General features: G+C 36.2%; 1 non-coding gene across 1 annotated transcript; it reads right to left on the bottom strand.

The window, feature by feature from the left end:
• Positions 1–3,113: 3,113 nt before the first annotated feature.
• On the bottom strand, positions 3,114–3,217 carry LOC115069762. The gene has a single exon (XR_003848994.1). It is a non-coding gene; the product is annotated as a U6 spliceosomal RNA (small nuclear RNA).
• Between the last annotated feature and the right edge of the window lie 7,348 nt (positions 3,218–10,565).

Genomic DNA, 10,565 nt, shown 5'->3' with positions numbered 1-10,565 from the left:
TCACTTTCTTTCATGTCATGCATATGTCTTATATTTCACTTCTGTCACTAACAGTTTGTAAAGCTAATAGCAGGTAGGGTATAGACATGCAGTAGACTTTCCCTGTATAATAAATTCCAAGAGCCATAGACTTCATATTTATATGTAATGTTATAGTATTAAGTCAATATTAAATATATTTTATTAGTTTCTCAGTGTTACTTTCTTTTTCTTTTTCTTTTTTTCTTTTTCTTTCTTTTTTTTTGGGGGGGGTGTTTTTGATACAGGGTCTCCCTGTAGCTCCAGCTCGCCTTTCTTTTTCTTTATTTTGAAAAAATCTACAAGAATGATTTTTCTCTCCAGTTCTCCCCTTAATTTTCAAGAACTTAACAGAGATTCAATAACAACAAAGTTAATAATCATTGCAATCACTTTTGTAAGGCTCCTACTAGTTGTCAGATCCATTTTCTAAGCATTAGTGTTGATACTCTTAACCTTTCCCACAAGATCTGTTGAAGTTAATACTACTATTTTATACCTTACAAATTGCACATTGATATACAAAGAATCTATGTAATTTTGTCCCCAGTTCTCATGATGAATCAATAGTAGAACAAAACTTAAATGCCTGGAAAAATGATGCTGAGACTTCTGTCTTAACCACCAGGACATAACACCTGCAGCGAAAACAAGTGACGTCAACTTTAATGCACATTATATAAACCTAGGAGTGTTTTCTGCTCTAGGATATTGCTCTGTTTTTCTTCCCTGATGGATTCTCCAGAGGCCAATTGTTTCCGCCTCTAGGATTTCCTTGAAAAAACAGTCACCTGGAGATTTCCCAGCACAGCAGAGGACTGCTGTTTTGTGAGATCCCATGAACAGTCTAAGTATGCAATTTGTAGTTCTGAATGGGAGTTTTTGCAAGTTTTAGATGAAGCAACATATGAAAATAAAATGTTCTATCTCACCTTATCATTAGAAGGAGGCTTCTTCCGTTTCCTTCCCCCAAAAGAAAACACCATCTAACATTTTCTAACACAAGATTTGGCTAAAAGCTCCAATCAGATAGTTAAATGTCAACATTTCCTTCAAGACATTTTCAGGAATAATTTTACTTAAATCTTTCCCAGTGTCCTCAGAAATTACTATGACGTACAGCTAATGGCAGCACCCCCAAATGGGTGCACAGGTTCCATACACGTGTTAGTGACATACAAATATTTTATAAATCGAGCCCACATGCTCCATTCCTAATTTCCACTAGAAAATTCTCCAAGAAGCCAAGTTGAAGACACATGATGAACTTTGACTGTATTAATCTTCACTAATATTAGTTAAAGTTAAATTTGTTTATCCAGAAACAATGTTTCTCATAATAGTGAGAACAGAGAAAGAAAACAGTGTCCTGGATGACAAAGCCCATTATTAGAAAGCCACAAAACATACTGTAGGGAATTATTGAAAGCAGATGTGTCTGTACACCAACATTTACTTTTTCTTTGTCTAAAAGATTATCATTTTCTGCTCGAATTAAGCTGTCAAACAGAAAATATTTTCTTTAAAACATAGTAACTCTTACAGGCTTTTCTTTCTTAAAAGGATCTGCTACTTCAATTCATTCATTAATTGTCTTAATGAACCCATCTTTCTCAACCAGGAGTCTTAAATATGTTGATTTAAGCTGAAGCTACACAGACATGATAATTGACTTGTTCCATGGGGAATTACTTCATATTCCACCTTAGATACCTCACTAATTATAGGGATTCCTTTGTCAAATATCTAAGCAAACAACTTCTGTGTAGACAGTCACAGACACAATGTGGTTATCTACAGTCTTACTGACAATGGAAATTAAATAATTAAAATATGGAGAATATTCTACTGAACTCTTTCACAGTACTACTTGTGAGATAACTGTGAGAAGTTTCTGGTTTGCCCTTGAAAACACTAACAATTTGAATTCCAGTAACAAAGTAGGCACTGTAGTGTTCAGAGTCCTGAGGAAATTACTTTGACTATCCTAAGGGGCTGGAATATCAGTTAGGGCAATATGTTATTCATTTAGTGGGGAAACAATAACTCAGATATATTTGTATCCCATTCATCATTTTATACATAGCAGTAATCCAGGGATTTCCTGGGCATAGCCAGAGGTTTTATGTATAACAGAAGTGTAAAATATTGAATTCCTCACCTTGCCAGTGACACAAAACACACTGCACACTTTTAATCATTTTCTGTATTAGACCAAAATACATAGGAATGCAGTAATATTTTGAATATGTAGAAAGTCATATTTAGAAGCCTATTTTTCATATAAATAAAAATAAGGGAAGGAAGATGGTTCAGAGATCACCCATTATACTATAAAATTAGTCATGTTCTCAGTGACTATGAGTTTGACAGTTCTAAAACCAATATAAGCACATCTTGTGAGAAGAAAGAGAAATGTGTACAGAGATGACAGCTGTCAGATTATTTGTGAAACCTGTTCTGGATTCCACCATAAGCTTCAAAATGCCTAGTAGCCACAGCCATTTCTGAACTCTGTTCTTGTCTGTTATTTCTCTCCATCTTACCCATTCCTAGAACGTGTTCCATTCCACTCCACCATATTGACCAAGAATGCAGTGCCTACTGATCACTACCTCCTCTCGTTTGTCTCCTTAATACAATTAGGCAGCATATCACTTTCAGCCATAAGCACTAACATGCAGTCAGTGAATTACTTATTTCTCTTTCTGGTAATCTAGCCTTCAATTCTAAAGCTGTGGGATCCTAAAAGCCAATGTGATTACAAGAGTTACAAGAATAAAATGGCTTTTGCGGTAGCCTAAACACATGTAAAAAGATGTGAGAAAGGAAAATCTAAAAGGAATGAAAGACAATAGACAGGTAAGAGGCATATTTGAATAGGTGTATTTTGAGATTATAATAAAAGAATAATTTATTTATGACATCTGACTAGCATAAACTATCACTTCATAATATTCCCAATGTTGTACGCAGTGTGTAAAAACAACATTGCATTAAATAATTATTGGCGTTTCTTTTCTTTTCAACTTAGGGAATTCATTATTAGTTCTTGTAACCAATGTCATATAACATGTAAATAAGACCTTACATATAAAAGTCTGAATTGATTCATAAATTTGTATGCCATCATTGCACAGTGGCCATGGTAATCTCTGTGTTGTTCCAGTTTTTAGTGTATGTACTGCTAAGTGGGCACCAATTGTCGGAATCTCTGGGAACATTTCCAAAAATTAAATCCCAACAGAAGTGTCTAAGATATCTGAATATCATGGCATTTGTCTCCTAAGTTGTTCAAACTTTTCTTTTTAACAAAGTATGCATGATTTTTCTTTCAGTATTTAGACAAGTGAGCTAACTGTGACATCCTAGCAAGTCATCTTCTGAACTTTATCCTAATGAGTCTGGAGTTTATTTTGCAATATTAATATCATCCTTTGAAATGTCTATTTTGAGGGGCTGGAGAAGGAATTATCTTGGTTGATAGAGTGCATCCCTAGCATTAATGAAACGCTGGGTTCCATTCTCAGCACCAAATAAACCAGATGTGGTGGTGTGCACCTGCAATCTCAACACTTCAGGAGAGACAAGATTCAAGGTAAAATGCCATCCTTGGATACACAGAAAGTACAAAGCAGCCTGGACTTCATAAAATAAATAAATCAATAAATTAATAAATTTTTATTTTGAAATAAAGTGCCTGGAAGTTTGACAACCTAAAGGTCACCTTCCAATATTCATTTACCATAGATTCATTGGACTTTAGAAGACAACTTGCACTTTGATATTGCCAAAAGGATTACTTGCACATATGTATAAAGCCTATACTCTTCATGTGGTCCATTTCTCATTTCATTTTTATTTTTTCTCTTTATTTATCTTATATGACCCATTTCTCTCCAATACCAAAGCAGATATTCTTTAAGAGCTCTATGTAAAATTTAAAGTTTTTTAAAACCCAATACTCTGTAGCCAGAATTGCAAAAAAAGGGGGCAGGGAAAATTGTGTATCAAGAAACCAAGTATTTTCAGAATGTTATATCTCAGACTGTAATCATCACTCACTGGTTGTCTTCTAACAAGCACATGCATGTACATAAAGATACACGCGCGCGCGCACAAAACATTGCGAGAAACCAAGTATTTTCAGAATGTTATATCTCAGACTGTAATCATCACTCACAGGTTGTCTTCTAACAAGCACATGCATGTACATAAAGATACGCGCGCGCGCACAAAACATTGCACAATATGTTCTTACTGTGAAATAAGAGCCAGAATGCCTCATGCTTAAGGCATGTAACGCAATAACTAGAGCATTATTGAGCCTTACACTAGTATGCAACATTGTTTTATGATGCTTTAAGCCTAAGTAGTTCACATCCAAAGCAGGCCACAAAGATCTCTGTCTTTAACATTTGAACATTTACACACATACTCCCAGGCTAAGCCCTGGTCTCAAATCCCAACTGCCAGACTGGTGGCTTTCCCAATTCCAAGTTGTCCTCTTCTACATCTCACACTCCCTGACCTAGTGCAAGTTGTACAGCCCGTACATCTGCCCCATCTGGTGAGTTTTCCATACTTGAGACTTCCATTTCTGCCATCTCATACTACCAAGCTTAGCTCAGATCTCAACTCTACATACCTCCCCAATCTGAGGATTCTCTCTCCAAAATCCTACAGTCCCAGATCTAGCTCAGCTTCCACCATCACAGCAGCCTAGGCTGTTCAGTTCTACAGAACTTCACCACCTTCTTGCCATCACCACATTCCCACACAGATGGGTTGTGCATCCTGTGTATCAGCACAGACAGACCCAGCAAAGAGTTACTATTTTGTTCTCTCTTGATCACCACCAGATGGTAATCAACCCTCTACTCCAATCAAAAATCAACACTGACCTATCTGCCCACCCTAGCAGCCACCTGGTACAACCAAACACTATGAGATTTCATGGAATCTGTCCTTAACCTGCAGCCTTAGAAACTGCACCTATCCCTACTTGAAATGAGATCACATCTTAAAGCCTATTTTCACATCAGTAGAGTGGACCAAGATTGAACACCAAGCACCACTCAGCTGGGCCACACCCTGACAAATTAAGGTACAATAAACAAATATACAAATACATGGGCATCAAAGACATGGTCAGAAATGCACGCCAAGAAACACCACCAGATGACCAAGTCCCATAGCAAAAACACAAACAACATGACTAACCAAGACAATACATCCCCTCAGAAATTAGCACACCCATCAAATGTTTTCTAAGAAAAGCAGCCTAGCTGATGTGTAAGACAATGATTTCAAAATAACAATTATAAATATGTTCAAGGAACTCAAATAGTATATGAATATGAGACTAGTTAAAGACTACACAGCAGAGTTGAATAAGTACAATAATTCAAGGGATGAAATTAGAATTTAATAAAGAGATAAACACTTCGAAGAAAAGAAAGTGAAAACTCAAAATGAAAACCGAGAATTCCAACAAAAGGTTTACATGAAAGCCTCACCAATAGACTGGATCAAGTGGAAGAGAGATTATGAGATCTCAAAGAAAAGAGAGAGAAAGTGAAACAATAAAAAAAATGTTAAAGAAAAAAGAAAAACAGGAGGAAACATTCAGGAATTCTGGGATACTATAAAAAGGTTAACCTGAAGATCATAGATATGGAAAAGGGAGAAAAAACTCAGATCAAAGCACAAAACATATTTTCAATAGAATCCTAGCAGAAAATTCTCCAAACTTAAGAGATCTAAAGTAAAAGTAGCACACAGAACACCACAAAACAGGACCAGGGAAGAAACTCCCCACATCATAGTCAAAACAGTAAGTGTACAAAACAAAGAAAAAGTATTGAAAGCTGCAAGAAAGATAGATAAGTCACATAGAAAGGCAAGGCATCAGAATAACATTTGTTATTTTTTTCCAATGGAGACTATGAAAGCCAGAAGGCCTTGGGCAGTATCCTACAAGTCATCTAAGAACAAAGGTTCCAGTTTTGACTATTACATTCAGCAAAACTATCCATTGTAATCCAAGGTGAAGAAAAACTTTCCATGATAAAACCAGATTTAAGGAATTCATGTTCACTTAGCCAGCACTATAGAGGATACTAGAAGGAATATTTCAGTCTGAAAAATAAATTAGACACACCTAACAGACAAGAAGGATTCAATAAATAATAGTTCCATAAAAATTATCCATAAAAGGTCTAGGAAAACAAGATCACAACCAAATAAAAAAATTAATTAACACTGGCCAATAATAATTCTCAATATTAATGGTCTCAACTCTCAAATAAAAAGGCATGGACTGACTGATTGGATGAGAAAATAGGATTTTCCTTATTGCTGTCTCCAAGAAACACACCTCACCATAAAATTGACAGCATCTAAAGTTAAAATGATGGGAAAAGTATTTCAAGCAAATGGAACTAAGAAACAAGGAGGCACAACTATCCAAATATCTGATAAAGGAGACTTCAAACCAAAACTAGTCAGAAGAGATAGAGAAGACATTACATACTCATTAAAGGAAAAATACACCAAGAGGATATTACAGGTCTTACCATGTATATACCAAGCAGAGGAATACCCAATTCTATATTTTAAAAAATTATTAGCAGTAAAATCATGGATTGACCCAAACAAAGTGATGGTGGTGACTTTAGTAACCCACTCTCACCAATAGTCAGATCATCTAGACAAAAATTAAATATAGAAAACCTGGAGCTAAATGACATCATAAATAAAATGGACCTAATAGACATTCACAGTACATTCCTGCGAAACACTAAAATACATTTTCTTCTCAGAGGCCCATGGAAGAGTCTCCAAATCAACTATGTATTAAGAGACTAAGCAAGTCTCAAAAAAATAGAAAAATTGCAAAAACTCCCTGTTATGACCACAGAGAATAAACTGGATATAAACAGCAATAGGAACAAGAAAAAGTCCACAAATTCAAGGAAATTAAACATACTACTGAAGGAAAATTTGTTGGATCAAGGGAGAAATCCAGAAGGCAATTTAAACATTTCTAGAACTGAATGAAAATGAAAATACAACATACCAAAATCTATGGTACACAATGGAGGTAGTCCTGAGAGGAAAGTTTATGACATTAAGTGCCTAAATCAAAAAACACGACAAATATAATAAGAGTAACTTAATGATGCACCTGAAGCCTTGGAAAAAACAAGAACAACACCCAAAAAGAGTAATCAAATTCAGGGATGAAATTAATGAAATAGAAACAAAACACCAATACAAATAGAATCAGTGAAACTAAGAGGCCCTGGGAAATATTGACAAATCTTTAGCCAGTTGAACAAAAAGAAAGAGAAGAGTTAATTTAATCAAATCAGATCTATCACAATATCCAGCTTTAGCATTCTTCTAAATGCACCCAAAGGACTCTATAACCTATCACAGAAATACTTGTTCATCTGTGTTCATTGTTTCTTTATTTACAGTAGCCAGGGCATATAAACAACCTGGTGAATGAGTAAGAAAGATCTGGCACATTTGCATAGGGGAATATTGCTCATGGTTAAGAAAAATAAAATTCACAGGTAAATGGATAGAACTAGAAACAATCGTCCTGAGTAAGGAAGCCAAGTCTAAGAAAGACAAATATCACATGCTTTCTTGCATACATGAGTGTTAGTTTTGAATCTTTAGATATGTGTATTTAATTTCTAATACCTATAGAGGGGCCATGGGAGAATATTTCAAAGAAGGGGAGATAGAATAAAGTGATATAAAGGGAAAAAAGTAAATAATAGAACAGAAGGATTAAATGCAGTGGGAGATTAATGGGTAGAGTACAGGAGGGAATTTGGAGAAAGACACCATAAAGGCCTTTCGAAAAAACATAAAAACGTTTGGAAACCTACTACCTTAGAAGTTGTCTAAAATACATATGCTTATCTAAAAAGAGTTTAAATGGAGTTACCCTATAATGACAGGGTGATATTCCAAGGAGACACTTTATCCTAAGCATACAATAAATCCAGTAGGAAAGGCTTGTGTCTCTTTGGCCAATGTGATCCCATAGATGGCCAAACATCATATGCTACTGTCACTGCTCTTGGTTACCCTACAGAGGTTGAAGGTAAGAACCTATTGCTGAATTATAGTACATGGAGAAATCAAGTGGTTACTGACTTGGAACCTTCATCTCTACTAAATAGTTTTCATAGTACTGAAAGTTGCCATGCATGCTACTGGATGAGAAAATTAATCATTGGTCTTAGCAGTGAACCCTGGTGAGTTACAATAATTACTGGCCTGGAAAGATATGACCATTAATGTAATAGTGACACAGGTATTATGAGAGTAACAAACCACTTTCTGACTGGATTTATGACCCATTCCACAAGATGGAATCCACACATGGCACCATTATCATGGTAAAACACATGTGGCTAGATAGGTCATAGGCTCTACAGGAGGACCTGTTACTATTATTCTTCTAAATGGACATAATATTAAAATGACACCTATTGACTTATTGCTATATCCATAGAATAGTGGATCTCTCAACTGTCATCAGAAATTAACACAACCAGTCAAAGTAAAGAGAATAAGAGATTGAAGAAACCTCAGCCTTAAACTGAATGTTTATATAACATCTCCAGACCCAAGACTTTGGGGACCTCAAGGACTAGGAGACAGAAAGATTTTAAGAGCCAGACATGCTGGACAACTATAATGAAAAGGTGTTTTTCAAGAAAGCAGAACAGTTAGACATATGAACTCACAGAAATTGTGACAGAATGCACAAGACCTGCTCAAGCTAAGGCCAGACAAAAGCTCAATATGGAAGGAGGTTGTGAGTGAAAACTCTCACTCAAATTTGAGGAATTACTGGTATTTGATAACTGCTGGGAGATGAGGAGTCAATATTCTTTAAGGATGTGATCCCTCCTCATCCCCCAGTAGATCAACGAAAATCCAAGGAAGTTTCCACACCCAAGAGTATTTGGGAAACACAGTCAATTATACAGATAATAAAAGACCATGATGTTGGCTGTTTAGGGGGGATAAGGGTGTATCTGGGAGGCATTGAGTGCATAAGGGACATGATCAAAATAGACTGTATGAAATTCTCAAAGAATTAATAAAAATATCATTTCAAATGAGTTGTAGCCAATTATAAAGTGATTGGTTACTCCCATACTATTTGTGCCACTATTTCACCTAAGGTTATATATTGCCAGATCAGTTGCTGTTGAAGCACACAGGCGTCACAACTGGGTAAATCAATGATTCTCTTCTTCTGGTAGTATGTATAGTACCTTACAACACTATGAAAAATAGCCAGAAGAGATGAAGCTTTGAAGTCAATACCAGCTTGATCTCTCCTTGTTATTTTCTAGGCCTCATGTATGTAGTTTATTTAGCAATGGGGTCTTAGAGTTATGTTTTTGTGGTAACCAAGAGCAGTGTCAATAGCTAGTGCTGTTTGAGCATCTATGATACCTCTAGGCAACAGCTTTAAAAGAGAGAACTCATTCCTGGCATTGAGATTTAACTTTGCTACCCTATGGTGTCTGGTGAGAGTAATGCCACCCCCACCCCATTATAAGGTAACTTATAAGGCTTAGGGATCCTTGCAAAATGTAAATGTGTACATACACACTTTAAGAAACTTCTGTATTGGTAGGTTTTCCTATGGCTTTTCTAGAGAGATTTCGTGTTAGTTATCCCTCCCTATACTCCCTTCTCTGCCCTGACCTCCCCCTCCCTACCCCAATTAATCCTTCCTACTTTGCAATATATGACCTCTGGTGCAATAGTGGCACAAATATTGAGACTAATCAACCACTCTCTAATTGGATTTAAGATCCACTTCTTAAGACAGACACCGTAACTGACACTGACATCAAGCCTAGGAACATGTGACTAGACAGTACAATGGTCATGAGGGAAAACCTAATACTATTACTCTGCTAAATATAATACTAAAGTGACTTCTAATGATTTATTGTTTTACCCATAGATAAATACATCTTTCGACTCTCATCAAACAAGATTCTTTATGCAGCAGATGATGATTAAAACAGAAACCCACAGGGCAGCAAGATTATAAGAGCAGGAGGTTGTAAAAGACCAAAAGGAAAAAGTATTCCAGACAGCTGGGAAGCTACTCATATTAACTTACAGCAATGGTGACAGTATGAACAAGTCCTACATAAGCTGAAACCAGACAAAAGCCCAGTATAGATGTGGGGAAGTGGGCAAGAAACCCCAATTCTGCCTGAGGAACAACCAGAAAGTAATGGCTTCTGGGAAGGGGAGACTCAAAATTGGGGAGTTAAATGGGAGGGGGAGAGGGAGGGCCAGAGGAAATCATATATACATATGCATATCTACATACACACATATATATATGTGTGTGTGTGTGTCTATATATATATACATATATATGCATTACACACACACACACACACACACATATATAGATAAGGAACTATGGGGATAAGGGGGAAGAAGGAATTCAAAAGAGATGGGACAGCAGCAGACAGGAATTA

Source organism: Nannospalax galili, unplaced genomic scaffold (assembly GCF_000622305.1).
Source record: "Nannospalax galili isolate Female #2095 unplaced genomic scaffold, S.galili_v1.0 scaffold154, whole genome shotgun sequence".
Taxonomy (NCBI): Eukaryota; Metazoa; Chordata; class Mammalia; order Rodentia; family Spalacidae; genus Nannospalax; species Nannospalax galili.
The sequence above is the reverse complement of the archived record's forward strand: the minus strand, read 5'-3'. Positions and strand labels throughout refer to the sequence as shown.